General features: G+C 40.2%; 1 pseudogene; it reads right to left on the bottom strand.

Moving 5' to 3' along the window:
- Positions 1-6,573: 6,573 nt before the first annotated feature.
- On the bottom strand, positions 6,574-7,505 carry LOC147463158 (uncharacterized; annotated as a pseudogene).
- Positions 7,506-8,334: the final 829 nt, after the last annotated feature.

Genomic DNA, 8,334 nt, shown 5'->3' with positions numbered 1-8,334 from the left:
TGAAATTATCATAGGTAAAGTGGGTTGCATATGTATGTTTGGTGAATGGTTTCTAATGAGCATAAGAAAAAAGAATGTACGCCAAGGTGGGAATCCATAAAGTGTGAAATGGCTAAAGCTAACCTACACTAAATCCTAATGTCAATAAGCAAGTTTTTATTGGGTGTGTATATGCAAATACTTCATTCTTGTATGGGTGTTCCTTCCAACGGGGGTGTAGGAGACTTGATCCAAAGTAAGTGTTTATGATGTTGAAGCCCTAGCTCAAGGTTTATGAGACCTCATTATGATTGTCATGAATGGTATTTACTAAATTTAGGAGTTGCATGCAGTAGTATGATGAAAAACTAGAATATGGCTAAATCCAACCTTTTAATGAGGCCATAATTCCCCTTACCTATCTTGCTTATATAAGCGTTTCTTCCAATGGGGATAGGAGGGGACATGAACCAAACGGAGAGTTGATGGGGATTGAATCATTGCCATAGGATTTGACTATGCAAGAACCTATTGTGCACTTTTTCAAAACCATATAAAGCTTGCAACGAGAGCTTGCTAACAAGCAGCATCAAGCTTCCCACAAGTATGCAAATACAATAGTTAGAATGGACAATAGTTAGTTGTGAGGAACATGTTTAAAAGAAACTAGTATGGTTAGGGAGTCAAGGTGAGCAATCAAAAGAGGACAAGCATCCTAGCCAAGCTAACTTGGTTGTATGATAAAGCAAGTCCTTCCATGTGTCACACCGGCCCTCTTAACATATTCTAGTATACCTTCATATTTCCTAGCAAGATTAGCCATTTCTTGTTTTAGGAATACACTTCTGAACTTAGAGTCAGCGCAATTAAAATGTATCCAAACTTGTTGAAGAGTAATAGCTAGTTAGAATCCATTAATCTATCTGGATAATTTTGCCTCAACTTCTTGCCCATCCATTTTGCCAACCTTTGTGTGTCATAATAGTTTATCTATCAACTACGTGTGAAGTGTACACCAACATTATTTATACATTAGGCCCTACAATTTGCATGAGTTGCTTGTCCGTCAGATACAACGACAAATATAATGGTATGGGATCTCAAAATATTGAGCTATGGCCGACCTTTGTCTCTGTCCAACTAGTAAGTCTTACATCGGGATTTTGTGCATAAACTGTCCACTGGCCCGTAAAAAACGGTCCTAATCCATGGGGATGCAAAGCGGTAGTTAATAAGTCGTTCAAGACAATGGTCATGCATCTCTATTTATCACATCTAACATGTCGCTTCCTCTTCATCTACTCTCATATCCTCCTCCGTCATATCTCTTGACATACAACACAACACACCACCTTGAATCAACACACAAAAGGTAACTCTTTCTCAAGGTGCATTAAAAAAAAAGCTCTAAAACTCTAGCTATGGTGAACTAGCATTCGCCCTCATGAGGTGTCACTTCGTCTTGGCAAGGGCAACCACACAACCGCTTGCTCCCCTTCACGACGGAGAGCCAACCAATGCTCGGCAGCCATCGCACAATCTCCCTCATCGTTCTATGGTATAGGTAAATGACCCTCTACCTCCCATTCATTATGATGCTCTACTTGCTCAGGAGAGCTTTATCAAGAAGTCGTCTTTGCAGTCCTTGAGGGGGTGGTTGACAAACTATGCGATGCAAAATCTTTGCTCTCAGAGTCTGGGCATGGCCCCTCCATGCAGAGTCTGGACTGCCTCTCTCTCCTTTGCCCGCCGCCAACCGCTAGTTCCTCCCATCCTCACCTTGAAGACATTTAGTGCGAAGAAGCTGGTGGATCAAGCTTTGAAGGAGCTCCAAGTACATAGAATGTCGAAGGACCTTGAGGGATTCATAGGACCGCTAGCACCGGTAGACATTTGGAGATCCTACATTTGAAACCAATGGATCCTACATTTGAAACCAATGGAGAGATCTAGGTTTAGAGGTTGATGTCCTCTAAGCGATCCCAAAGAACCATTATTTGTTTGTCTTTAGAGTGCTCCCCCATAGACCATTTGAAACGGCCATTGATTCTCGGGCCCCTCTAAAATGGAAAGGAGCCCCATTCAAAAGATGGAATGGATTCATCCCTTCAAATAATAGAAAGGTTCCATGAAAAGAAAGCCCTTGGCCAACCTTCAACCTACTATCTCCCTTCCAAGAGGAGTTTTTGTAATGTGGGGGGACCATCGAAGGACCCCTTACATGTGATGGTAGAAAATTTAGATTGAGGGCCCTTCACTTTTGGAGTGTCTCTATGAGAATGCATTTTTCTTTTAGAGGCCCCCCTACAACCACCTTTAAAGGGCCTATAGGGGAGCCCTCTTACGACTCTAATATGACCTTCAAAGTCCTTGCACTTCAGCTATGCCTTCTTTGTTGTCCATGGCACTTGCTCTAAATAACCCGACCTTTGGTGTTCTACAAAGACAAATGCTAACAATTTTCTCCCAACCTCAAGAAAAGTCAGTCAGGTTCCCCTCAACAACCTCCTCAGAAAAGCAATTCCTAAAGCAAAAAATTTAAAGGGTAAAACTAGTAATGTCAATCGTTGTACACTTGGACCTTCCTACTAGCTTATGAGGAATGTTCAATGCAGTGCAGGTAGGGGTTGGGGGCGGAAGGAGGCGAGGCAAGAGGTCGGAACCTGACGTGGAAGAGGGAGGGGGGATCACTTTTATTGATTTATGTTTGAGCAAGCAAAGGAAAAGACAAGGGTGAGCTGCGATCAGGTCGTTGTCGACGCGTGGCGTGCACGGGGACAAGAGTGGGTAGTCGCAATGTCGGACACGAGAGAGGGGAATTTTTTTAATTTCTACAGTAGACGCTCTCGATAGCACACAGACTCGTGCGCGAGTGGCTTAGCTCAAGAATCGTGGAGCATTCGCATGGGTTGAAGACTTCAGGTGGCGCTTGTATTTGCTCTCCTCAACCTTTAAGGTCTTGGGTGAACAACACAAAAAGAAATCTCGTGAAATTCTTGCTACTGAATTTAGAATGAGCCGGTAGTAGGGCTTGCTACTGAATTTAGAATTTGCTCTCAACCTTTAAGGTCTTGGGTGAACAAGAAAAGAGATCCTCGCTATTGAATTTAGAATGAGCCTGTAGTAGGGCAAGTAAATAAGATGAACCAAGACAACCTTATTGACTTAAAATCATCCATTCCTTGTCCTAAAGATCGCCAACAAAAAAAGTGTCCCCCCCCCCCCCCCCCCCCCCCCTTCAAAGAAAATAACATTCCTTTCCACAAAGGACAACAAAAGGGCACACACCATGCTTACTGCCCAAAAAATAAAAAAGCTTCCCCAAGTTAAAAAAAAGGGACAAAAAATCTCTTAAATGAAGTTGCTCTCTTGAAACATCCATAAAGGTCTGACAGACCCCTCCAAGGCTAAAAAGAGAAATATTGACTCACAGGAACCAAGTCTGCCCTCATAGCTCTTCAACAAGTTAAAGTTTTTGGTAAGGACTTGACCAAAAGACCCCGAAGAACTACTCTTGGTCTATTTCCTTGCATTCTTGGGGCTCATGGGGTCTTAGCCTAAGGATAATTGGGAAATAGTTAGATCCAAGTCAAATTTTTGGGACCAATAGTGTGCAGCTTTCATATCTAAGCATCTTCCTTGCTAAATTGTCTTTATCTATGCAATCCAATCTATAGCAAACATGAAATTTATGGGACCATCTCACATGCTTGACCATGAGGTCATTTTATTGGGTGATTTCAATATGGTTGAGACCTTGGCTAACCGATTTCTAGGGAAAGGCTATTTTATCCAAGAGGTTAAAAAATCTAGTTGGGTCTTTCTCAAACTCCATTCGTAGCTTTCGGATGTTCGTACTGAAGGTGTTTTCACGTAGCAAAACTACTATGAAGGGATCTCACCTGCAAAGTCAGATTGGATAGGTGCTACACCTCCACATGGATTGAACACTCCCTTAATATGCTCGAAGCCAAAAAAAATTCATTTTGACCTAATTTTGATCAAAATCAAGCTAGAAACAAGGTTGCCACTCTAAAAGTGCCAACAATAAACCAGACACTATAACTTGTGTTTGAAGGGGTGAAACAAGTCCAAATCATTTGCCATTTTTAGACAAAAAGCTTGCCACTAATAGGACATTAATGGCATTTTGGTATTATTAATGGCTTAAAATGGGACTCTCAATTTCAAGCTTTTATTGTGTTCAACCTAGGTATCCAAAGACCTGAGGACCACCAAGTTTAAGACACTCTTTGCACTAAGCCAAGGTGGGCAATCAAGGACTATCTTGAGGGGTTAAAAGTGATCCTAAACCATATCAAATCACCCACCACTAGGGTTTTCAACTTAAGTAGTGCATGTATGCAAAAAACAAGAAATCTTGCAACACCTTTAAGAGCGGATTTGATAGAAAACAAAGAGATGTATTCTTTTAATCAAGACATAGCTCAAATTTTGGCATATGGATCTTGAATGAGTGGCTCATATGAAGCATTCCAACCACTATATCCATCTACTACGATGCACAAGTGCATGGATTTTACTATAAAAGCTTTGATCAATAGAGGAAACGATAGGATCAACAAGGTGACCGACAAACCAACAAGGGGTCAAATGGATCACAATGTAATGCGATTTGGCTCATAGATCTAGGATTTGGGACCCCAAATACTAGAAGAATAGGGTCAAAGCACACAAGGAAAATAAGATCGATTAACTTTCAAAAATGGGTCAAAAAGTATGATGGTTTTTAGAGGATCTTATAATCGTCTAGCAAGCTTCCATCAAGTAGTTAGAGCTAATAAACTTCTATGATTTCCACATGCAATACGAGTGTTTTGGAATATCACTAGAAGGCAAGGTCTTAACTTGGCTCCAAACTCTAAAATCTAGGAGTATTCAAGACCTTAAAACTCTAGCCAAGGGAATTAAACACAACATATTGGTACAAATCTATAGCTTCAAACAAGAAAAGGGGAAAATGATGCGAGATTGTGCAAGTAGACAATACATAGCAAGATCTAAAGAGAGAAATTGTTGAACAAGAGAGAGTTGTTTCACTCTTCCCTAAAGGGTTTTTGAGCAAGAAATTGGATGCAAGCTTTTATAGCATGATGATGCCACATTGGAGGCTTGCATACATGACATTAGTCTCCCTTACCTAGTGGGAATCCAATTCATACTAAAAGGATGCAACCTGAAGAGCAACTAGAACAACATAAAATGGGTCCCATCATGTCCTATGGAGAAAGTAGCTCTTCAATTCCAATTGATGAAGGTTGGTATATGCCACCGCTTATGGTAGAAACATCCAACTGTATCCCAACATAACTGCCAACATAATTGTAAATAGGCCTTAGCAAAGGATAGACGGATCTTAAAGTTGTGGAGCCCTTGATCATTGGATGGGCAAGTGTGTTGAGCCAGATAGGAACCTAGCACTTCCTATTGTACATTGTTAGAATTGTGGTCAGAAAGGGCACGGATTTCCAAGGGATTGTCCAAGAAACCTAAACGACATTAAAACTGGCAAATGTAAATCTAGCAACCTCAATTGAGGGTGAACCAAAAGTGCTGGTGATCACAGTGATAACAAAAGCACAAGCAAAATTCCAAAAACAAGAAAATATTGAGGGTTCAAACAGAAGTAGAAAGTCTTCCAAAAGATATTGGAGAGCAAAGAGATGGAAACAACAAGAAAAGAAACGAAATATGACTAAAGAATCCAAGGCTAAGGCTCTAGAATATCTAGAAAAGGCCAAGGAAACAAAGTCAAGCGAGGTTAAGGAACCACCAATAGGCTCATGGGGTTCTGTACTAATCAAACCCTTTAAGACAATCAATGCCACATTAGAAGCATACCAAGCAGAGCTCCAAGCTGGTTAGGACCTAAAAAACAAATGGAGCTAGTCCTAAACTAGAAGTCTCTAAATTAGAAGCTTTTCAAAATTTGGTGAGAATGTCTCAAGAGATTTTGGAAGAGTAGAGACAAGAACCAAACCAAGAAACAAGAGAAAACAGCATCAACAAAGACCATGAGCTAGTATATAGATGCATTAAGGCCAAAAATGGTTAAAAACAGGATGTTTGTTAATTCAACAATTAAGGAATAATCCAATAGTCATTCGACACATATACAAAAGTACGACACTCTTGTCTCCTCAATCTTGAGCCTTTATGGTTCTTTTTTGGTGGAAAATGGCTAAATGTCTTGGGGTTTTTTTGGCTAAAATCACTATATCTACCTATTTTTGGTGGTTAAGATTAAAACTTGAACCAATTGACCTTTTATTCCATTTTGTATTTCACAAAATCAAATTAGAAGATACAGAATCTCTCGCTTCAGGCTGGGGAGGAATTTGGATCCTCAGAGACCCTTTGCCTTTTCTTATTGCTATGATCAAATGTTTTATGAAAGAGGCTCAAGAGGGTGTGGAGGTGAGTTGGGTTCCTCAAGGGTTGGTGACTTTGGCTCCTCACAGATTGGCTTGGGAGATTTGGAAATGGGTTCCTTGGGCTTCTTAGGGGTTGGCTTAGGAGACTTGGCAGCCTTCTTGGAAGATATGAATGGGAGACAGAAAGGGGAGCCAGACTCTACCTCCTTACTTTTTGCAGATGAGCAAGGCCTCTGAGCTTTAAATTTGAATGGTGAATGGAATGGAGGGCCTTTTGCAAGGCTCGTATCTTTGGTAGTTTTTTTGCATGGCTCTTCTTTACATTGCTCTTCTTCCTTGGAGGGCTTCTCTTCTTTGCATTACCCTTCTTTGTTGCAGGGCTCTTCTTTGGGTCGCCCTTCTTCTTTGTAGTGCTTTTCTTCTTGTCCTCCCTTTCCCTTTTGCTTGTAGTTTCACCCTTGGTAGATGTATCTTTCTTTGGGGGCAAAGTGGACTTTAGATCATTTGGGTTTATTGATCCTTCCAAGACCATAGAAGCAACTTTGTCCCTCACCCAAGTAACCCAGGACTGTGGATATTCATGCAAATATAGAAAATAAAAGAAAATTGATGAGCATGAGTACAAAACTTAAGGATCAAACCCAATGGCACAAGTGATGCACACTTATAGTGAGTGTAGTCATCCTGAACTTTGACTCAAGAAATCTCCATGCATTAGCAATAACCATCCATCCACAAGATGTTGAGTCCGTCTGTAGAGGAACTTTTTGATTGTAATACTTGAATGCTTCTAAGTTGTGATCATTATGATGGTACTCATGTGATTAAGGATAAATTTGGTAGCACTGCAAGCAAAAGAAATAAAATTCAAACAAAGAGCTAAAAAAATAGAAAGGGGCTACTAGAAAGAACACATGCTTCATGCTTACATTTGACTTCTCCCATGAATGCTTGGTACATTCATGAATATAACATCTTTATCCAATAGATTGAAGAGAATCAGACTCCAATGACCTCTGCAACACAGAAGAGAGATTTATCAAGAAATAACACCAAAATATAACCAAAAAATGTTGGGAGTAAAACTTACACTTCAAAATAAGGGTATATTATGTAATTCCATGTTAGCATGTCAAAACTTGAAAGCTCCCCCATCTTGTTGAATAGACACTATGTCACTAAAGGATCAAGTATGGATACTTGAATAGCCATAGAATCAGGGAGATCCCTTATAAGCCACCTAGAAACAATGCAATACATCACCTAATGTAGGTAGGCATTAAAAAAGAAATAGCAAAGGGAACAACACATACCTAAGACAAACAAACAACACAATGTCACCAATCTCAATGTTGTGGTTCACAAGCATACTTGTGTGTTCAGGGGCTATGTCACAATACACCTCATCCTCCCTATGCATGGAGAGACATCCACAACCATTTGTCTTGTCACATTTCAAAAAGGAGGGTGCTGGATGCCCTAAGACATTCTTCTTGCTCTATCAGGATAGCATCTTCTGATATATGCTCCTGGTCTCTCTGCTTCTCCTTACCTTCTTTGTCATCCCGATCCTTTCTTGTGTTATACAAGTGTGTTACATCTTCAATGACAACAGGTGGCTTCTGAACAAATTCCTTCTATTGTCTTGCAGGAGGAATATTCAAGATTTGATATGCTTTCAAGTCTTCACTAGGAATAGGTTCAAGAACCTTGGCAAATTTGTATCTAAGCCTTGACACAAGCACAAAACCTTTGCTCATAAGTGTCACCCTGTGAGAAAATGTAGCAACAATATAGCCATCGTTCATAAAGTCTATCAAAAAATCTTTAGCAGCCTCTTCTAGGCACATCAATGCTAAAGATTGCCACCTTGCTTTGACAAGGTAGTTACTAATCATACTACTGATCAACCTATCTGAGATTTCTTTCACAACTCTCATAAATGACAACCTAGGAATAA

Source organism: Adiantum capillus-veneris, chromosome 2, assembly GCF_014529385.1.
Source record: "Adiantum capillus-veneris isolate H3 chromosome 2, ASM1452938v2, whole genome shotgun sequence".
Lineage (NCBI taxonomy): Eukaryota > Viridiplantae > Streptophyta > Polypodiopsida > Polypodiales > Pteridaceae > Adiantum > Adiantum capillus-veneris.
This window is presented reverse-complemented; position numbering and strand designations above follow the sequence as displayed.